Source organism: Canis lupus, chromosome 34 (assembly GCF_011100685.1).
Source record: "Canis lupus familiaris isolate Mischka breed German Shepherd chromosome 34, alternate assembly UU_Cfam_GSD_1.0, whole genome shotgun sequence".
NCBI lineage: Eukaryota > Metazoa > Chordata > Mammalia > Carnivora > Canidae > Canis > Canis lupus.
Genome location: NC_049255.1, coordinates 4361217 through 4384998, shown reverse-complemented (window position 1 = coordinate 4384998; position 23782 = coordinate 4361217). Strand labels below are relative to the sequence as shown.

The window sequence follows — 23782 nt, the reverse complement described above, 5'->3', positions numbered from 1 at the left end:
AAACCATGACTAATCAACCCAGAGCATACCAGACTACTGCCTTCATGAGAAGCATCATCACAATCAGACTAGTGGCCCATGCAGCCCAGTCGTGATTTCAACAGTAACACAAAATTGTGCTCCACTTTTCTGCCTTAAACTGCACATTGTTTTAACCTAATTTCCTACAATTTTGTTTCCCATCACTTTTTACCCTCAAACAACCTTATAATTGTGATAATTAGGAGCTTTAAAGCAGACGGAAGTTTGTAAGGGGAAATTAGATCCATTCAGCATATTGCCCTATCCAGTTAAGGTAATCATCCCCAAATTCAAATGCTACAACCAGCATTCGGAGCATCATACTCACAGCCAAGTCACACCTAGTCATGGTCGTTGTGTTGTCCATTACTTATTGTAACTGTCATTACAGAAACAAACATTCTGCTTCACTGGGCAAGGTAGGAGAAATGGCAGGGCTCTCCCTAATTCAAATCCACACAAACACGATGACCCAGACACTTTAGAACCCAGCAGTTGTCTTAGTGTAACTGCTACACTTGACCTTGGGGACTGCCCTTGAGACTCTCTATTCCCTTAACCCAGTAACAAGACTGGCTCATTGTTCTCCTCTTCCCTCTGTGACCACTCCTTCTTGGTCTCCTTAGCAACCCTGACTCTTCCACCTCCCTCAACTGTTGGCATTCCTGGACAATGCAATCTCATTCCACTGCTTTTCTGGTACATGCTCTCTTTGAACAATCTGACCTCCTCTCACCTATTGAACATAGACAATCATACCCCAAACCACTCTCCTGAGTTCCCAACTCATATACCTTCCGCACATCTCCAGCAAGGTATTCCACAGACATCTCAAATTATTCATGCCCAAAACCAAAACACCACTCTATCCCAAACTCCTTCTTCACTGGTGTTCTCTATTTTCTTCAGATGATGTAGTGGGTTAAATGGTGTCCCTCACCAAAAGATATGTCCTCCTGCAACCCAAAAATGCTACCTTATTTGGAGAAACTTCTGGAAAACTTTTAAAGAGTGGGAAAAGGCCATTGCATCTGAAATGGGCTCACTGAAACTGACTGTGCACTAGATGATCCCCCAACACTCTGCAAGGCCCATGTTTTCCACCCATGGGTGACTAAATTTAATCACAATTACAGGATTTAGAAAACTTCATTTTCACGTAGTTGGGTAATATTTACAACTATCTCCCCAAAGAGATGTACTCAATGTCTGAGAATGAAAGCTTGGAGTTCAGTAAGTAACCAGTAGAAAGAACAAGGCACGCTTTGAACAGGTGTTGACCTAGAGATTAGGTTATCATTGAGAGGGAAGAGAAGGCACCAGGCTCAGGTCAGCTGGCCACCCAGAATGTCAGGTGCCACATGATCCACGTGAAGATTACAGAACACCTTAGCTGTGTGATATGCACACATTTATAGTCTTGGTGCTTAGTTAAATGCATACAAAACATCCTGGTTATCAAAAGCAATACCTCAGAGTTCAGTCATTAGAATATGAAGCTGTTAAGAAATATTTTATTGTGGTAAAATATATACAATGTAAAATTTATCATTTTAACCATTTTCAGTAGTACAGTTGGTTAAATACATTCACACTGTTGTCTAGCCATCATCTCCTTCCAGAACTTTCATCTTGCAAAACTGAAACTCTATACCCATTAGCCACTAGCTCCTATTCCTCCTTCCCCACCCCCTGGCAATTACCATTCTACTTTCTGTTTCTATGAATTTGACTACTCTAAATATCTCACATAAATGAAATTATACAATATTTGTCTTTGTGACAGGCTTATTTCACGTAGCAAAATGTCCTCAAGGTTCAGCCATGGCATGGCATGTGACAGGATTTTCTTCCACCAAAAGGCTGAATGATATTTCACTGTTTGTATAGATCACATTTTGTTTATCCATTCATCCATTAATGAATAATTGGGTTATTTCTACCTTTTAGCTATTGTGAATAATGTCGCTATGAACATGGGAGTACAAATATATGTGCAAATCCCTGTTTTAAATTATTTTCCAGTGTGTGTGTTTGTGTGTGTGTGAGAAATTAATGACATTTAAGGTTGGTAGCTGGTAGGCACATACAGGAAAGAGGGATAGGAATCAGTCAGGGCTGGCAGCCTGCACCAGAAGAGCAGGTGGCTGGTCCAGAGTCGCATGCGCTGAGCTACCACAAGAAGGCAGGTTCATGCCTCTCGTGGTCCCATTGACAGCTTTACCTGCAGGGCAAGGTCTGCAGTCTGTAAGAAGAAAAAGGGGCAACACCTGTCTGCTTCCCTGGTTAGCTACCAAAAACACCCGGGCATAGCCATACTTACCCAGCCTGGCTCAGACTAGCTCACAATATAGAGGGTTCCTGGTATCAGTACGAGGCAGGTTAAATAAAGTGGTAAGTGAATATACACACAGCCCCTGGAACATGCTGGGCACCTAGCTCAGTGTTCACTGAAGGCTGAGATGAAGTGGCAGGTGTGATCCAGGCAGGTGGTCAGCATGGGGAGGTGCAGAGATGCTGGATGATGAGCTCATGGGCAGTGAGAATATGTATGTGGGATTTGTATTGCTGCTGTAACAAGCTACCATACACTTAGGAGCTTAAGACAACACAAGTTTATTATCTGACATTTCTGAAAGTCCTAAGTCTGAAATGGGTTTCACTGGGCTAAAATCAAGAAGTCAGCAGGGCTGTATTCCTTTCTGGAGGCCCTAAGGGGAGAGCCTATTCCTTATCTTTTCCAGCATCAATAGGCCTCCTGAGTTCCTTGGCTTGCATCTTCTAGGCTGGTAACAAGTGGCAAGACCAGTCCTTTTGACATCACATCACTCTGACCTCCTCTTCTGCCTCCGTCTTCCACTTTTAGGGGCCCTTATGATGACACTGGGCCCCCTCATCCCTGAATCATCTCCGCATCTGCTGATTGGCAACCATAATTCCATCTGCAACCATAATTCCCTTTTTCCGTGCAACCTGACACACTTATGGGTTCTGAGGACTGAGGACATCTTGTGCAGGGGGAAGGGGATCCTGCCCACCACATGTAATCTAGAGAAAGCCATACTGGGAGATCCAAGGAGGAAATTAGAATCATGGAAGAGGGGGACACTGGGTGGCTCAGTGGTTGAGCATCTGCCTTTGGCTCAGGGTGTGACCCCAGGGTCCTGGGATCGAGTCCTGCATCCGGCTCCCCACAGGGAGCCTGCTTCTCCCTCTGCTTGTGTCTCTGCCTCTCTCTTCTTCTGTGTCTCTCATGAATAAATAAATAAAATCTTTTTTAAAAAAAAAAGAATCAGGGAGGAGGGACAGGACTCCAAATACTAGGGAGAAGTTTAAGAATCTACAATACCCTTCCAAGAGCAAAGCAGGATGTTAGGTTTAGGAGACCAGGTCAAATGAAGCATTATTATAGCAGAAATGGCAGCCTAGACACTAAACAGGGGTCTGGCTGATGAGACCAGGGTACATGAGCAAAGTTCACCTCTGAACAAGGAAAAGGGACAGGCAAGCTCCCTGGGGCAGGAGCAGAGCAGCACCACCAAGGCTGACATGCGTCTGAGAATCAGTTCTCAAGAGGTCCTCGACCCCCCTTGACTCTAGCAAGTCAGATCCCACCCTCAGGTTAGGCGGCAAGAGTTTGCAGGCAACAGCCCAGACAGCCAGCTATAAGCCCCATGTTCTAAAAGGCTGAAAGCTCTTGGAGTGCGAAACCCAACCAACAGGACAGTGGGAGGAGATGTGCAGTTGGGGATGCAGAGTCAGCCAAACAAGGACACGGACCAGTACACCAGGGGCGTGCTGAGGAGCAGCGAACAGATGGCAGCCACTCAGCTCCCCTGCCCCTGCTCTGCTGAGCGAGCCTGCAGGCTGCCAGCCAAAGCCAAAGCCGATCCAGGAAACAGAGAGGAACTTCAGGCGGTGTGTTGGGGGTGGAAGGCAGAGAAGAATGTTGGCAGGGGTCAGGCTGTCCAACAGAAACTTGATTCCATTTTTGCTGTGCAGACAATGATGTGAATGATCTTCTCATCTCTCCAGAAAACCGAGAGCCAAATATCCCGCTCTTACTAATGCATGGTCAAATCAGATCTGTTCAGGGGATCCTTAGAAACACCACACCCTGCTTCAAGTGGGCTTGGGCATGAATATTGTCACCCCACAGGACCTATATCACCAAAGGAAGATAATGAAAAGGAATACATCAGTCCTCTGAACAGTAGTCAGATAAGCATAGGGCATGAACAGGAGCTCTCCCACATTGGCTCTCCCTTTGCTCTTAGATTCTATTTGATTTCCTAGGAGACTGCAGGGCATTGCTTTGTTTAAGATGCTGAAAGCCCAGCAGTCCCGTGTTGTAATTAGTTTTAGCCATCAGCAGAAAGCACCTTTGTCTTATTTCTCAAAAGTCAAAGACAATCGATACACCCTTACTTTATACCTCCCCTGGCTGATCAGAAGGTCAACTGGAAAGAAACTCTCCACCCTGGGGATGGTGGAAATCCTTAGGACTACGAAAAGAGCAAAGCCCATGCTGCCTTCCCCTGCCTTTCTCTGAGAAGCTATCAAAGGTGAACCCAAGGGCACTGGCCAAGCATGGCAATGATGTTCCAGTTTAACTTCAAAATGCAGGAGCTAGGACCCAGATGGAACTCACACACACACACTCCTGAGTTAGTGCCTTTTCCTAGCCTGGGGCCCCACTATTAAAAATGAATATATTAATTGGATCACAGCCAGCCCTTTTAACTAAGAGTTTCTGATTTGCGATTTAATAAACTCTTGCCACAGTAACTAGTTAATGAAAACTAGAGCATTAAGACCCCGCTCAAACACCCCCTTGCCAGCCTTATGAGGCTGGGTATCAATAGCATCCAATTTTAAACGTCAAGCTTTTCATTTCAGAAAGCCTTGAGATCACACATGGTTTTGCCATGCAAGAATTATTACTACCAAATGATTTTTTAAGTCTGCTGAAAAGGTATAGCCCTGGCTAAGCCCAAAATGGAATACTATTTTCTTATAACAGCTTCCAAAGTAAAGTTGCAGCATCCAGGTATTTCCCATTAAATAAGACAGTGGCCAAGCACAAGAGGTCTGAAAGAAGAGCAGGCCATCAGGTGGCTGTTCGAAGCTTACAAAGAAACTTCTTTTTCTGCCATCTCTGGGCAATCACAAGGAAAGTAAAAGAGGCATAGATAAGGAAAGTAGAAATAGGTCACACCTTGGCATTGATTTCAGGAAATCCCACACAGACCTTAGTTTTTGAAAACTGCATTCACAATATATGTGTATTTATAAACATAGCAATTATATTCATATATTTACTACTGTATATGATATACCTCATAAACATACCCACAAATAGTAATGAAAGATGCTATGGAAAAACAAATAAAAATGTTACTTCTAACACTTTCTGCTTGTGTGCATTCTGATACCCATTCTGATAACCTGACCCTTGGACAGGAGATGATACGTATGACCTCTCTCGCACCTTTCAGAATCCCTGCAGTTCTCCACTACCACAAAATCCAGTGCTTAAAAGACAGGATTCCTGCCACAAAGTCCCTCAAAATATGATGAGGAAACTAATTTTTAAAATGTAAATATGAGGCTCCTGGGTGGGTTGGGGAGTTAAGCGTTCAGCTCTTGGTTTTGGCTCAGATCATGATCTCAGGATCATGAGATGGAGCATCACATCAGGCTCTACACTGGGCATGGAGCTTGCTTAAGATTTTCTCTCTCTCTCTGCCTCTGCCTCTGCCCCTCCTTCCACTTGCATGCACATGCACATGCCTTCTCTCTCTCTCAAAAAAAAAAAAAGTAAATATAACACAAGATGAAAATGCTGGAACACAGGAGTGAGCAAAACGTGGTGGCATTACGAAGACAACCAGTCTTCCCGAGAGAGGCAAAAAGGTCTTCACCAAGACAGTGATGTGTGAGCTGGTTGGTGATGGTCTGTGGATGAGGCCATCAGAGGAAGAATACCTCCTCGACAAAAGGAGCCAACATGCACAGCTCTACCTGCCCTTCACAATCACCTGGCACTTGTTTAAATTCCCCGAACTCTTCCTCCAGAATCCAGCTTGTTAGATCTCAGGCAGGGAGGGCCCAGCTTGTGCAACAAGAGGTAGCAAAACTCTGGGAAACGAACTAGGGGTGGTAGAAGGGGAGGAGGGTGGGGGGGTGGGAGTGAATGGGTGACGGGCACTGGGTGTTATTCTGTATGTTAGTAAATTGAACACCAATTAAAAAAAAAAAAAAAAAAAAAACAAGAGGTAGCAAGGCAGGGAGGGGCTTCCTGTGGAGCCACAGAATCAGGTTAAAGTAGATTTCAAAAACCCAAGATTCTCAGTGCATGGAAATAGCGGAAGTATAGGAATAAGCAAGTCACTCACGCAAAGCTTTTTTTTTAATATTCATAAAGTTCAGCACCACTTATACTCAAGTGTACAAAGGCTTCACACCCTAAAATGCTGTTCAGCTAGGTATCATTAGTAATTGTTAATTGTTTTTCCATCTACCAACCATGCCTCCTGCTTCATCCTTTTGGAAAGCCTCCTCGCATTTTCTGAGGTTCTAACCATTTCCAGCATGGAGGGTGTAACCCAAGCCTAAGGTAATCATCAGAATATTGCAATCTTCAAGCTACAGTGATTGATTTTGGAAAGTAAAATTCCACACAGAAAATCGAAACTAAGAGTAATAAGGAGACTCTTCTGCAATTGCTCATGGAAAGACACATGCTCTTTCCTCCCCCACCCCCACCAAAAATAAAGGGAGACTCAGGCTGGAACAGCCATCTTACCACCATAGGATGAAAGGCAGTCTTTTCTGAGAAAGAATTTGCACAGAAGTAAAGCTCATAACTGGAAAGACGAGCTAGGACACAGTAACAATGTAAGAGCCCTAGATCCTGGTCCACCTTTTCCATTATATAAACAAAAAACTTCTCACTTTTGCTTAGGACAATTAGAATAGTACTTTTTATTACTTGTAGCTGCAAGGGTCCAAATGATACATCTTCCATTTCCTAGACATACAGTAAGGTGATTGAAGGCTCTTAGCTCCTCAAACTTCTATGCAGGTTAGACACTTGGTCAATTTTTATTGACAAAGTAAACAGTTCTTTTCTAAAGCATAAAACACAAGTTATTTTTCCAAAGAGAAATTCTGGACATCACTATTATACATTCTACATGATCATACATCAAAACAAAGCCACATTCTCAAACGTTTAAAAGAGGAACTGTGAAACATAAATGGCCAAAATTTATTTGATCTGTATAAAACAGTATGCATGATAAACTATGTTTATAAGATTTCCCCCTTATCCTTAATAATCTGATTCTATAATTCTCTAATAGTCTTTTCCAAACTCCAAATATAAAATTAAAATTAAGGGATCACTATAATTGAGTGAAGTTCAATTAAACATGCATTCATTCAACACTAAGTCAGTTAAGAGGGGTAGCATGCCTCTTTGTACCAAGCCCCGTACCAGGCACTGGATTCATGGATCAGATGTGAGATGCCTTATAAGCTATGATGAAACCGGGCTTGATAACAGGAGAAGAAAAGTGATATATACCAAACTGTTCCAGGCATTTTGCAAAAAGGAATTCTGCTATCGGCAAGATCAGCCTTTGAAGCCTCTAAGATCCTTTCCAACCTAAATTCTAATTATCATTTAAAATCTTTCTACCTTGGGACACCTAGGTGGCTCAGCAGTTCAGCGTCTCCCTTCGGCTCAGAGTCTCCCTTCGGCTCAGAGCGTGATCCAGGGTCCAGGGATCGAGTCCGTCATCGGGCTCCCTGTGTGGAGCCTGCTTCTCCCTCTGCCTGTGTCTCTGCCTCTCTCTGTATCTCTCATGAATAAATAAATACAATCTTGGGATCCCTGGGTGGCGCAGCAGTTTAGTGCCTGGCTTTGGCCCAGGGCGCGATCCTGGAGACCCGGGATCGAATCCCACGTCGGGCTCCCGGTGCATGGAGCCTGCTTCTCCCTCTGCCTGTGTCTCTGCCTCTGTGTGTGTGTGTGTGTGTGACTATCATAAATAAAAAATAAAAAAAACATAAATAAATAAATAAATACAATCTTTAAAAATAAATGAATGAATGAATGAAATAAATAAATAAATAAATAAAATGTTTCTACCTTTTTGTGTTAAGTTTTATAAAACTGGGGAAAATTATAACAAAAAGTATTAAAAGTTGCCCTGAGCAACTTTTCAGTTGCCCTGAGCTTGTCTGGGCAAGTATATTGCATTTCGATTCTTTGGCTACAATTAACAGAAGCCCAATTAGAAAAGTTTGAGCAAAGGGCGAGGTCCATTGGCTCTTATTAGGCACATTTTCCTTGCCAAGGGTGGGTAGATGGAACCAGGAACTCAAATGGTTTTGAGACTCTGTCTCTCTCTGCAAGTGGGCTTTACTCTCTCAGATGAGCTTAGTCCCAAGGTTGGAAACAGAGCTACCAGATACTCTGGACTTACATCTTCACAGTTTTGTGGCCAGAAAGAGAAAGACTCCATTTCCAGTCCAAATCCCCTAGGAAATAACTCTTAGTTAAACTATGCCAGCTTAATTAAATGTTGGATGACCAACTGTTCAGTTTTCCTGAGACTGAGGAGGTTCCCGGGATATATAGGACTTCCAATTTTGAAATGGGAGAAATCCAAGCAAACCAGAACAAGTGTAACCCTAGTTAAATGCTACCCCCAGACCAATTATTGTAGCTAGGAAGGTAAATTACAAACATTTTAATTCAAGTCAAGTGCCTACCCTTTAATCAATCACTGTTGGAATTGGCACCCATACACACCTCAGGTTGGGATGAGGGGAATGCAGGAAGGGGTGGCTTGGAGCACCTGAGTGGCTCAGTCAGTTAAGCAGCTGACTTCAGCTCAGATCATGATCCCAGGATCCTGGGATGGAGCCCCACATGAAGCTCCTTGCTCAGTGGGGAGTCTGCTTCTCCTTCTCCCTCTGCATGCCCCCTGCTCATGCTCGCCCACACTCTCTCTCTCTCTCTCTCTCCCCCAAATAAATAAATAAAAATCTGGGACCCCTGGGTGGCGCAGCGGGTTGGCGCCTGCCTTTGGCCCAGGGCGCGATCCTGGAGACCCGGGATCGAATCCCACGTCGGGCTCCCGGTGCATGGAGCCTGCTTCTCCCTCTGCCTCTCTCTCTCTCTCTCTCTCTGTGACTATCATAAATAAATAAAAAATTTAAAAAAAAAAAAATAAATAAATAAATAAATAAAAATCTTAGAAGAAGAAGAAGAGGAAGAAGAGGAAGAAGGGAAAGAAAGAGAAGAAGAAGAAGAAGAAGAAAGAAGAGAAGAAGAAGAAGAAGAAGAAGAAGAAGAAGAAGAAGAAGAAGAAGGAGGAGGAGGAGAAGGAGGAGGAGGAGGAGGAGGAGGAGGAGGAGAGGAGGAGGAGGAGGAGAATAATAATGATGGATGGCTTACTTTCTGACCGCAATGCTATGAAACTAGAAGTCAACCATAAGAAAAAAATCTGCAAAGACCACAAATACATGAAGGTTAAATAACATGCTACTAAACGATGAGTGGGTCAACCAGGAAATAAAAGAAGAAATGTTTTAAATACATGGAAATATCTGAAATAAAAACACAACAGTCCAAAACTTTTGGGATGCTGTATAAGTGGTGCTAAGAGGGAATATAACAATACAGACCTACCTCAAGAAGCAAGAATAACCTAATCTTACACCAAAAGGAGCTAGAAGAACAACAAATGACCCTAAAGCCAGCAGAAGGAAGGAAATAAAAATATTAAAGCAGAAATAAATAATACAGAAACTAAAAAGCAGCAGAACAGATCAATGAAACCAGGAGCTGGCTCTTTGAAAAATATTAATAAAATTGATAAATCTCTAGCCAGACTTTTCAAAAAGAAAAGAGAATGGACTCAAATAAGTAAAATCATAAATGGAAGGAAAAATAACAACCAACAAGCCAACACCACACAAATACAAACAATTATAAGAGAATATTATGAAAAATTATTCTGCAACAAATTGGACAACCTAGAAGAAATGGGTAAATTCCTATAAATACATAAATTACTAAAATTGAGAAATGAAGAAGTAGAAAATTTGAACAGACCAATAACCAGCAAAGAAATGGAATCAGTAATCAAAAAACTTCCAACAAACAAAAGCCCAGGATGGCTTCACAGGCAAACTCCACCAAACATTTAAAGAGTACCTATTCTTCTCAAACTATTCCAAAAACATGGAAAAGGAAGGAAAACTTCCAAATTCATTCTATAAGGCCAGCATTACCCTGATTCTAAAACCAGAGAAAAATACCACAGAGAGAGAGAACTATAGACCAATATCTCTCATGAACATAGATGGAAAAAATGCTCAACAAAATACTAGCAAATCAAATCTAACAATACATTTAAAAAATCACTCACCCCAATGAAGTGATATTTATTCCTGCATTTCAAGATTGGTTCAATATTCACAAATCAATCAGCATGATATGTCACATTTCTAAGAGAATAGGAATCGTATGATCATTTCAATAGATGTAGAAAAAGCATTTGACAAAGCATGACATCATTCCTGAAAAAAAAAAAAAACCTCAATAAAGTAGGCTTAGAGGGAATATACCTCAACATAATAAAGACCATATATGAGAAACCCACAGCTAATTATCATTCTAAGTCAGGAAAAACAGAGCTTTTCCTCTATGTCAGGAATAAGGCAGGGATGTCCACTCTCACCACTTTCATTCAACATAGTACTAGAAGTCCTAGCCACAGTAATGAGACAACAAAAAGACATTAAAGGCATCCAAATTGGTAAGGAAGAAGTAAAACTTCCACTATTTGGAGACGACATGATATTCTATATAAAAAAATCCAAAGACTCCACCAAAAAAACTGCTAGAACTGAGAAACAAACTCAGTAAAGTTGCAGGATACAAAATCAATTAACAGAAACCTGTTGCATTTCTGTACACCAATAATGAAGCAGCAAAAAAAGAAATTAAGGAATAATGCAATTTACAATTGCATCAAAAGTAGTAAGATACCTAGGAATAAACCTAACCAAAGAAGGGAAAGACCTGTACTCTGAAAACTATAAAACACTGATGAAAAGATTGAAAATGACACAAAGAAATGGAAAGACATTCCATCCTCATGGAGTGGAACAACAAATATTGTTAAAATGTCTGTAATACCCAAAGCACTACACATTTAATACAATCCCCATCAAAACAGCAACAACACTTTTCACTGAACTAAAAAAATAATCCTAAAATTTTGTGGAACCATGAAAGACCCCAAATAGCCAAAGCAACCTTGAAAAAGAAAAGCAAAGCTGAAGGCATCATAAGTCTAGACTTCAAGTTATATTACAAAATTGTAGTAATCAAAACAGTATGGTCCTGGCACATAGATCAATAGAACAGAATAGAAAACCCAGAAATAGACCACACCTATATAGTCAATCTTTGCAAAGGAGGAAAGAATATGCAATGATAAAGACAGTCTTCAACAGGTAGTGTTGAGAAAACTGGACAGCAATATGATAAAAGAATGAAACTGGACCACTTTCTTACACCATACACAAAAGTAAACTTAAAATGGATTAAAGAGCTTAATGTGAGACCCAAAACCATAAAGTCCTTTAAAGGAAAGCACAAGTAGTAATTTCTCTGACATTAGCCATAGCAACTTCTTCCTAGATAGGTCTCCTGAGGCAAGAGAAACAAAAGCAAAAATAAACTATTGGGACCACATCAAAATGAAAAGCTTGGGGATCCCTGGGTGGCGCAGCGGTTTGGCGCCTGCCTTTGGCCCAGGGCGCGATCCTGGAGACCCGGGATCAAGTCCCACATCGGGCTCCTGGTGCATGGAGCCTGCTTCTCCCTCTGCCTGTGTCTCTGCCTCTTTCTCTCTCTCTCTGTGACTATCATAAATAAATAAAAATTAATTTAAAAAAACAAAATAAAAAGCTTCTGTACAGCAAAGGGAACAATCAACAAAACTAAAAGGCAACATAGAGAATGAGAGAAGATATTTGCATATGACATATCCAATAAAGGGTTAGTATCCAAAATATATAAAGAACTCAACACCCCAAAAATGAATAATCCGATTAAAAACCAGGCAGAAGACATGAATAGACATATTTCCAAAGAAGACATACAGATTGCCAACAGACACATAAAAAAGATGCTCATCATCACTCATTAGGAGAATGCAAATCAAAACTACTGTGAAATATCACCTCATGACTGTCAAAATGGCTAAAATCAACAGCACAAGAAACAACAAGTGTGGCGAGGACGTGAAGGAAGGAGAATCTTCTTGCGCTATTGGTAGGAATGCAAACCGGTGCAGCCATGTGGAAAATGGTATGGAGGTTCCTCAAAAAGTTAAAAATAAAGCTACCTTATGATCCAGCAATTACACTAGTAGGTATTTAACCAAAGAATACAAGAACACTAATTCAAAGGGATACATACACCCTGATATTTATAGCAGCATTATCTACAATAGCCACATTATGGAAAGAGCCCAAGTGTCCATCAACTGTTGAATGATAAAGAAGAGGTGATATATGTATATATTACCATTTCCTTGTATTTATATATGTGTGTATGTGTATATATGTATATACATATACATATATAATGGAATATTACTCAGCCATCAAAAAGAATGAAACCCTGCTATTTGCAACAAGATGGATGGAACTGGAGTATATTATGCTAAGTAAAATAAGTCAGAGAAAGATAAATAACATATAATTTCACTCATATGTGGACTTTGAGAAACAAAACGAACTAGCAAAGGGGGAAAGGGAGAGACAGACAAACCAAGAAACAGATTCTTAACTACAGAGAACAAACTGATGGTTACCAGAGTGGAGGGGTTTGGGTTGGGGGAAATAGGTGATGGTGATGAAGGCTGGAACTTGTCATAATGAGCGCCAAGTGATGTATGAAAGTGTTGAATATTGTACACCTGAAACTAATATTACACATTATGTTAACTAACTGAAATTTAATAAAAACTTTTAAAAAGAGTAGCTTAGAAATGACTCTAAAAGATCTGTCACACAGGCAGATGTCCCAGTCTGTTTTGATCATACATTCCTAATAATTTGGTGATTCCCTGAAACCATTCCAATCAAATAAACTTATCTTGGAATTTTAACTCCCTAATCTCATTAATATGAATCTTATTCCATCATTGTTCCAATGTGATAAATGGCACCACGATGAACTGAAATAGTTAATATACACCTTCCACCACTTCCTCATCAAAGAAATCTAATTCATGTCTTAGAAACTATCCAGCTAAGTACTACATTAATCACTTGTCACATCTTCAAAACTACTATGCTCTGTCAAAACACATCCTACAGTTTGATGCCAAACAGTCTGAAGCATTTATAACAATGTAATGTATGCATGCTGTCAAATTGCTTATTTCACCTTGTAGCAATTTCTTTTCTTGGGAACTTAGTTTCCCCTCCATGTGCTTTAGAATTGCTTGAATTCTTTAGCTCATTCTTTCAGGAAACGGAATTAATATTTAAAAGCAGCAACAGTGTAATTTCAAGAATGTCTCTGTAATAACCAGAGTTCCCATAACATAAATTATCCTATCCTTGTAGTAGTCTTATTTCCCTTACCAAGTCATACAATCAAGACAAGCTGGAGAAAAAAAGGGTTTGAATTATATTCCATCCCCCAGGAAGACTTAGGTTTGTTGAACCAAGATGCAAAGTCAACAAATTCAGATGCACAGACGTTTCTAGGTTGCCTTCAGTTGCCTGTGCTTTTAAGAAAACAGATTTAGTACCACGTGTGCAAAATAGCAGTGCAAAGAAACACCCCGGGTTACAAGACCAAAATTAAAGATTCTTACTCCTGTCCAAACTCAGTCTCAAAATTTCTGCTCATTTCCTTTGTCCCAGCTGCACAAACTATCTGAGTTTTGCCCCTAGAAGATGGTCAGTCAGGGACCATGCATGGTCTGTAGGGATATCCTGACCTCTCTCTAGAATAAAGGATGTCTTTTTACCTCTTTTTAAAAATCAGTTTCAGAGGTAGAGGTCAGTAATTCATCAGTTGCATATAATACCCAGTGCTCATCCCATCACATGCTTTCCTTAATGCCCATCACCCAGTTACCCCTTTTTTCCCACCAACCTCCCCTCAAGCAACCCTCAGTTTGCCTATAGAAATGGTTTGTCTCTCTCTCTGATTCCATCTTATTTTATTTTTCCCTCCCTTCCTCTGTGATCCTCTGTCTTGTTTCTTAAATTCCACATTTGAGTATTAGCCATCAAATTAAAAAAAAATAAAGAAATCCTACCATTTACAATGACATGGATGGAACTAGAGGATATAATGCTAAGCAAAATAAGGCAATCAAAGAAAAGCAGCTATCAAATGATTTCACTCTTTTTCTCCTTGATTCAGCCAACTCAAGTTTGATATTTCTCCAATGGATATTCAATAGAACAAGGACAAACAAAGCAGTAGAAAATACAAAAGCACAGACAGAGATATGTTTACAGAGCAAAGGTATTTTTTTCTGAGGCTACTGATACAATACAGGTCTCATTCCTTCTAGTCTTCAGTGCTCGATGACTTGGAATGTGAACAAACCACATGCACCCTAGTAAAAGACCCCAGTTCCACGTGATCTCTCACCCCCATCAAACCTCACTCCCAGAACTTTGGCAAAAATCATACGAATTAGATATATAGTAGGAGCTGGGAAAAGACTGGGAGAAAATACATGCCAGAGGATGGACAGAAAGGTTTAGAAGGAAGTAAGGAAATAGAAAGTCCTGGAAAGGAAGAAAAGAGAAGAAAACAGATGGTGCTCAGCATAAAGAAGGTGGACACACTACAGGGGAACAAGGAAAGAAGCCCCACAGCTGCACAGAGGTGCAGCACCCTTTGCGTCCACAGAGGGAGAGATCCTATCTCCTGTCACAGGCCCAGGCGCCTTACACATGACTTTGCCCCCCAGTTAGTGACTCGGTGAAGGACATCCTGAATTATGAAATATATTACCTAATTTTGAGATGACTAAGCATTCTAGAGAGACAAACCTAAACACAGAGAAAGGATTGATCTCAAGTGAATTTGCAACACAGCACTTTGAAGCCACATCCTTAAAGGTATGATTTTAAGGACAAAAAACATGACATATTAAAGGTAAACTTCACTTAGTATTTTTATACTTGTAAACATATAGGTTCAATTGTCCTAAAGCTGTTCACTTTGTATTGTATGATTAAGTAATAAGAAACTAGGTTAATGATTGTTGGAGGTTGAAGGCTGCCCTCCAAAATCAACCACAACATAATCCCCGGAACCTGTCTGTGTATGTTAACTTAAATGGAAAAAAAATTACTTTGCAGAGATGAATCAAGTTAAGGATCTTGAGTTGGGGAGATTAGCCTGGATCATCGAGGTGGGCCCTAAATACAATTACGTGTCCTTACAAGAGTGAAACAGAATGATGCCTTCAAATTTGATGAAATTGTAAAATATACTTTCTAGTTTTGAGCACCGGCATGGCCTAGAAGCCTCCATTATACAAAGTGATGACAATTTGAGCAGCAACAACAAAAAATATTGATTATGGTGGATTGAAACACAATGAATCAGTGAAAACAGTAAGTCCATAAGAATACTAAAAGAGAGATCAAGAAAAATTTCTTATGTCATGATCTGCTGTGACTTACTTTAAAAATTCGTAAAAAAAAAAAAAATCGTAATTAAAATGGAAGAATTAAGCCTTCATTCAGCCTTTCCAGTAAAAAGGGTGTTTTAAAGAAATCAATTATCTGGTTGATGGAGGGAAGCTCTGCTTTACAGAAGAATGCTGGATAACAGTGAGAGGGAATAATGGAATTGTGAAATCAGCGTTCTGCAAAACTTTTATGAAGCCACTGGCCCAGGCAAGGCTGTTCAAAAGATGTTAAAACTACTGAGTGTGGGACACATGGGTGGCTCAGTGGTTGAGTGTCTGCCTTCAGCTCAGGATGTGATCCCAGGGTCCTGGGATTGAGTCCCCCACTGGGCTCCCTGAGAAGAGCCTTCTTCTCCCTCTGCCTGTGTCTCTGCCTCTCTCTGTCTCTCATAAATAAATAAATAAAATATTAAAAAAAAAACTATTGGGTGTATGATATTTCTATCATGCCAAGATAGCAGTGCGCAGATTATTTGTGAACTTCAAGGAGAAAAATCAATGATTTGATTAGAGGAATCAAGCTGTCATCATCATAACCTAGTGGCCAAACTCACTAATGGTGTATAAGATACAGCGCTCCAGTACAATATGAGGTGCATAATATCACCTACCATGCTTTCTAATTAAAAAAAAAAAAGTGTCACTTGGATCCAGTAATTCTAGACAACTAGCTTCTGCTTTGTAAAATACAGAGGGTAGAGAGGATTGACTTTCAGGGCACCATGAGAGACAAATTCAACAAACCCAGCATCTTGTAGGAAAGCTGGCCAGCCGTCTCCACAAGTCACAGCTATGAAAAACAAAGAGGAAGCTATCCGTGAGTGAAGGAGACACAGGGATCTTGGTGAGTGGTCCTGGGTTTGAACAAACCAGCTGAAATGGACATTTAAAGACAATCAGAGAAACCTGAGTAGAGGCTGTGGATAAAATAAAATGGACAAACATGGAAAGGTGGCAATTACCAATTGCAAACAACCATCTTCCTTAGCACAGGCAGTCTGACCTATGACCTTCCTTTAGTATGAAAGAGCACACACGGATACCACACGTGAGCACACACAGCCAAATACACACGTGTTAAACAAGATACCCCACGGTATTAAAAGTGCTCATCTGTGAATGATAGAAATGAAGTGTTTTCTCTTCCTATTTTTCTGCATTTCCTAACTTCCTAGAATGTTCATTTACCACATTTGCAATAATAAAAATTGTGTTTTAAATAACAGAATCCATTTAGGATTTGCATTTCAGTCAGCATAAAAGACTCTGGCCAACTCCCATCAACACAATTAAAACTGCTGAATAAACACAAAAACATCTTTTAAATGTACTCTGAAATAGGAAAAAAGTTAAACTTCTCCAAAGGGGGGGGAGGGGAAGGGGGAGCCAGAGAAGCCAAATTAAAATGTCAAAGTTCACTGCTAAAAGAATTGGAAGGGTATAGGTCTTCTGAACTAGTGGTAAGGAAAAAGGAATGAGGGGGAAAGCCAGAAACAAGCAGAAACAAATAATATGAGCAAAAGCATATGGTAGATATGAGCCCAGGCACATATTACGACAATAATGTAAATGGACTAAATGTTCCAATTTAAAGGCAAAGATGGTGAAATTGCATTAAAATATCCAAACTGCATATAGTTTACAAAAGTCACGTACATAATGAAAGAATACAGAAAGGTTCAAAGAAAAAGGACGGAAGAAGATAGACTAGGAAAATAGTAACAAAAGAAAGCTGGTATCACTTTGTTAAGTATTTTATAAATTAGGTAAAACGATCCATAGGTAGATACATAGATAGATACACACACATGCACACAAACATGAATTTATATTATTAGATACTTAAAACCTCAAGGTAAAAATCACTTCTTAATGTGGAGTTAAAATAACATTTTAATTCACCAGGAAGATACAGTAATTTGAAATTTGTACACAACTGAAAAAACAAAGCCAAGATGACAGAACTATGAGAGAAAAATTCAAATCAACAATCATATGGGAAATTTTCACATACTCCTTTTAGCAATTAAGTCAAATGAGCATATGTGTTATGTCCATTATATATACATAATGAACATATATATATGAAATAGCCTAATCAAGGCTAACATATAATTAAACTACAAAAGATTTGAAAACTATACTTAATAAGATTTATTGAAGCTACCTATAAAGAATATTGCACCCAGAAAATAGGAAATACAAATTCTCAAGCATACATGAAAGATTTACAAAAATCAACAATATATGGAACTGTGAAGCTTGTGTAAGCTGAACACATCTTAAAGGAGTTGGCTTATAGAGACTACTGTGCATTGTTAGAAATCAATAACAAAGATCAGAAAAATATATTTTGTGCAACCATCAAGTTCTGACTACAATAAATTGGTTATAGCAATATAACATGCCTGGCAAGATGAGCTGGCCATATAGAATCCCCTTTAGGACTCTAACAGACAAGCATGAGTGAATGACCACCAATTAATTGTCCAAGGACAAAATTAATATTTGAATCTGTGCATAAGGGGTTAATTTGGACTTAGTGTGATCTTTTCTTCTTTGGAATGTGGGAAATCATTTGTTCCTAAGCAATTCACAGTGTTTTCTGATTCAGCTCTTGTGCTTTTCCCAGCCAAAATGTTCTTCCCACGGTCCGGCAAGATAAAGTACTCAGGACAGCTGGATTTTAAAAACACCCTTGTGAGTTGGGTCTTTGTTAGAATAAGCAGAGAAAAATCACTAAATTTAGGTCTTCTTTTATATTTTATATACTCAAGATTGAGCTCTAAGTATTGCACCAGAAAACAACTTAGGTTCATGGACATATCTTGTCAGGTAGCACATAATCCATGCTAAATAGAATCTGTAAGCGAAACTACAGTCAAACTACTGATAAAGAGTACAGAGCTGCTGGGTGGTAATTTTATGTTTGATGTGATATGTAGTTCATTCTGCTTTTATTTGGAAGATATTCCTGAGTGTAAAAAACATGAATGTGGATTTAATGAACATTGATGGGAAAATTCCAAAATGCCACTGAAAGCAAAAGTGCTCCTGGGAACCCTCTGGTCAGCAGACCCTTCAGGCTGTAACTAGAACCAGGAGTCATCATTCTAGACACAATCAGGGTTTTAGGTCTGTTTTTAGTGATTTGTACCACACTACGGGAGAAACTGTAAACTCAGAGATCTCGTCTACCTCGTTTCGTCTGCCAGTGAAAACACAGGTCAGAATTCCAGACAACTGTTAAATGACTTTATAGTAAAATATTGCAAAAAGGGAAGATTCACACCAAAGACATGGTGACAGGATTATATATACATTTGTAAATATCTTTATTGATTTATGTGACAGAGAGAGCATAAGCAGGGGAAACAGCAGGGCAGAGGGAGAGGGAGAAGCAGGTTCTACGCTGAGCAGGGAGCCAGATGCAGGACTCAATTCCAGGATCCCAGGATCATGACCGAAGCCTAAGGCAGGTGCCTAACTGACTGAGCCACCCGGGTATCCCCCAACAGGATTATAGAAAAGGAATGGAAGTGGATGGCGAACTCCAAAGTGATTTCAGATATAGCTGTGTACATGTGGCCCATTGCTGGATAATTAAGACTCTGAGAAATCTGTTCCTGGTCTTCTCTGAGCGCCTTAGCTCACGGGTGAGGGCAGTTGCAGTGCTAGCTTAGGGCAGTGTCTTCCAACCTGTTCCACATAGTGGTACATGACGATGGCTGTGCTTTTCTGGTGCACTGGGAGAGCAGCTGCCCACCTGGACCAGCCTGCACCTGCCTCCAGCCCAGGCCCTACCCGCACACTCTGCAGACCTGAGGAGACCCATAGGGAGGCCAGGCACTGAGTAGCTCAACCTGAGGGCTCCACATGAACAGCTATTTCATGAGCACCTCCAACTCAACATCCAAGGCCCAGTACCTCATCCTCCCAAGATCTGCTTCTCTCACAGGTCTTCCATCAGAGTGCAACTCCATTCTTCCCACTGATCAAACTGGAAGCCTTGGATCGAAACTTGACTCATCTCATTTCCTCATACCCTGTTATAGGCTGACTTGTATCCCCACCAAAAAGAGATATGTCCAACCCCTAACCCCCAGCCCTTCAGAATGTGATCTTACTTAGAATCTGGATCTTTATAGATGTGATAAGTTAAGTTTGATGAGCTAGTACTGGTGTAGGGTAGGCTCCTGATCCTTTATGGTTGCTGTCCTTGTTAATGGGGGAAATTTGGACACAGACAGAAGGCCATGTAAAGATGAAGGCAGAGATCAGGGTGATGCTTTGGCCAAGGAACACCAAACACTGACAACAAACCACAAGGAGCTAGGAACAAGCAGGTAAGAGATCCTCCTTCACAGCCCTCAGAAGGAACCAACCCTGCTGACACTTTGATCTTGGACTTCTAGCCTCTGGAATTGTGAGACAATAAATTTATTGTTTAATAAATTCAGTTTGTGGTCCTTTGTGACAGTAGCCCTATGAAACTAATCTACACACCTCATTCAACCCAGCAGCAAATCCTCTGAGCACCACCAGGCAGTCTGACCACATTCCCCCAACATTCACTGTTACACCCTGCTCCCAGCCTCCATCATCCTTTGCCTGGATTAGTGTAGTAACCCCCTACCTGGTCTCCCTTGCTTCCACCCTAGACCCCTTTTCCCCAACAACAATCTATTCCCAGCACAGTAACCCAAGGCTTCTCTTTAAAAATCAAGTGCAATCACATCACTCTTTTGCTCACCCTCCATTGGTGTCTTATCCCACACAAAGGCCAGAGGCCACCCAAAGGCGAACAAGGCCTCCCCATGGTCAGGTTTCCTGGTACCGCTCTGATGTCACAGCCTTCCACTCTCATTGCTCACCCCCTACTCTTCTTCGTCTGTCCCCTGTCTCCATTCAGAGTTTGGCACCTGTTGCTCCCTCTATCTAGAACATTCTTCCCCCTTTACCTACATGGCTGCCTCCTTCATCTCTCTGTGGTCTCATCTTCTCCTGGAGGCTTTCCTTGACCACCTCACACAGAATCGTGACTCTCCTCCCCACCCTGGCAGTGGTGGCTCACCAGATGGTGGCAGTTGTGTGGAGATGGAAGATTTTATCTGTTCCATTCACTGCTGTACCCACAGCGCTTAGAACAGGGTTTGGAACATGGCAATCCTTCAACTATATTCCATTCCAATAAAAGAAGGAACATTTATTCCTTCAACTGAAGGGTTGAAGGAATAAATGCTTCCCAGCCCCCAGGACCTCCTGTCATACCAATGAAACCACTCTCCATCTGCCCTGTGACACCAACGCTGGCTGAGTCTGACCCTAGTGAGTGGCGGCTGAAAACGTGGAGTGCCCAGATCTTGTCTGGGGAAGAGAACTATTGCCTTGACCTCCCTAATCTGTTAAAGGCCAAGAAAGAGTGGTTTTAACGGGAAGCAGTGAAGAATTTGAGAAGTTGACCAAATAAGAAAAAAGAAGAGAAAGGAATCATCTGTGAAATTAACACAGATAGATAATAATCGCATCTGAGAAGAACACCAGTGTGCAAAAGGAAACATCTACACAGTGTGGCACCAGTGAGACACCAGGTCCAGAGAACAGATTTTGGAACCAGCACTTTAAAAAAAAAGAACTATGGCAATATTGTTATAACTTCTGAAAGGAGTCGGGTGTGTTCATCATTCATATTATTATTTCATTGGATTGAGGGGAGAGTACACACAAGAGGACCTGGTAGCACATTCACAGGCAATTTAAAAAAGAAACAGCAAAAAGTAATAAACATATGAAAAAAAAATGTGTCTCACCTCAGGAGTCATCAAAGAAACACACATTAGAACGATAACAAAACAATTTTCCTATACACTGGATAAGATTATTTAACTGATAATATCGATGAATTTCAGAACAAGCATAGTGGGAGAGTAAAATTCGCATAAGCTTTCAAAGGAAAATTTGGTATTATATATCAAAAGGTCTTTAAAATTCATATTCTATTATTCAATGACAATGTTTATACTTCACTCCAATTCTCCCCAAAGACTTTTTGTACATAAAAGATCATTGCTCCCGGTAAGTGCCTGAGCTGGGATTGGAACTCAGGACCGTCAGCTCCCAAGCTCAGGGACCTGCCAGGTTCTCCACCTGCCACAATCAGGGAAGTGAATCTGCAGAACTAGAGATACAGAGACTTGACACGCAGAACTTTCCATCTATCAGCAGATGGGGTGCAAAAATGCTTTCACTGAAAGTGGTGAAATCCATCTTTGACCTACAGAACACCTGACCCCAGATAATTCCCAGCCAAGTGAGACAGTGTGTTGAGAATTTAAAACCCAAGCACAGACGACTTCCGACTATAGGAACACATTACCAATTCACATCACAATGATGTACTTAGGAAGGTTATCTTAACAAGAAATTTCCTGATACTCACATGAATAAATGCATGTACACATCTGAATAGATTTAAGGATGCTTGCTCTAGAACTCTTTGCTAAAAAGGGCTTTAACTGGAGATAACAAAACACCAATTACTTTGCAGGCTCAAGCTTAAGCAATTTAGCATTATTTTGAAAGCCCTTGTCATAAAAGCAAACAAAAAACAAGCAGGGCTTTGCCGGGGCTCAGCCTCCGCCTCCAGTCAGCCCACTGCCGTGGGATCCTACAAGGTGAGCTGCAAACGTGGACAAGACCACTCCGATTCTGGCTGCTCTCTCAGAATTAATACGTTTCGAAGTCGAGAGCCCGGCAAGTGGCAATGCTAATCAAGCAAGTGACAGTATTAATCTCCTTTGGCTCAGCTTAAAATAGGATATGCCACAGGTGACCCCGAGTCCTTCCCTCCCCTTCTCAAGCCATTAGCTGAACATCATATTTCTTTTTGCTGCCAACGCCGGCGCCACCAGCAGCACAATTCAAATACAGGGAGGGAACACAACGACGAGAATAGAGTATTAACTCTGTCTGGGAATTTCTGTGCTCACCTATGGCTGGTTCTAAGGTATTTTCCTAATTTACCAAAAGTAATGGGAAGATACCCCGCAACTAATTATCCCACATGCATCTTAGGAGGATGATCAGCTAAGACCGTTAGGATTTAAATTTGAATTGTGTGTTGCAATGACCGAATGAGGCTGATGCCAAGGGAAGTCTTAGGAAGTGACTTAAACATGAATGGGTTGTCAGGAAAATAGAGGGGTCACTGTTCTGTTGCGTATCTCATCTATGACCAGGTGTCACACAAATGAACTGAAGCTGGGGTATCAGATCTCTTAAAACCCGGACAAGCTCTGCCCTGAAGGAATGGTTGAAAGCGGAAGCCCAGTATGAACGTAGGAGTCATCGTCCATAAGTGAGGACTCTCTATAGATTACCCTGCAAACACAAATCTAAGTGATTATGGAATCACTTATCGAAATAGAGAAATATCCATCAACTCTAATTTCCACCACTTACAGCTCCAAGTGCCCCATCATGTAAAGGCCAACAGCCTGGCAATTTCTCTTTTAAAGTTCTTCACTATTTCAGGGGATCCCTGGGTGGCTCAGTGGTTTAGCACCTGCCTTCGGCCCAGGGCATGATCCTGGAGACCCGGCCTTGAGTCCCATGTCAGGCTCCCTGCATGGAGTCCGCTTCTCCCTCTGCCTGTCTCTCTCTCTCTCTCTCTCTCTGTGTGTGTGTGTGTGTGTGTGTGTGTGTGTATCTCATGAATAAATAAATAAAATCTTAAAGTTCTTTACTATTTCATGCACATGCCCATGTGCCCCCCTAAGACTCTTCAGAATTCCTCCACCTCATTTGCAAGCATCCAGAGTCACTTCTTTGATTATCTTAAAGAGGACAGGGATGGGGGTGCAAGACGTCACTTCCTTTGCCAGATTCCAGCTCTCGTCAAGCACCAAGGACCGCATCTTCCCTGCTTATTTTCCAGACCTGAAATGCATCCTTCTCTCTGTTCTTCGTGGAGCCAGCCCGCATTCCTCAGGATG

At 41.1% G+C, this 23782-nt stretch overlaps 1 protein-coding gene and 1 pseudogene across 2 annotated transcripts in view; one reads left to right on the top strand and one right to left on the bottom strand.

Annotated features, from left to right (window-relative positions):
• Positions 1-23782, bottom strand: part of ATPSCKMT (ATP synthase c subunit lysine N-methyltransferase) — a 198507-nt gene that overhangs the window by 26650 nt on the left and 148075 nt on the right. The window lies entirely within an intron of this gene.
• The window catches only part of LOC119877858, a 31482-nt pseudogene continuing 10235 nt past the window's right edge, over positions 2536-23782 (top strand).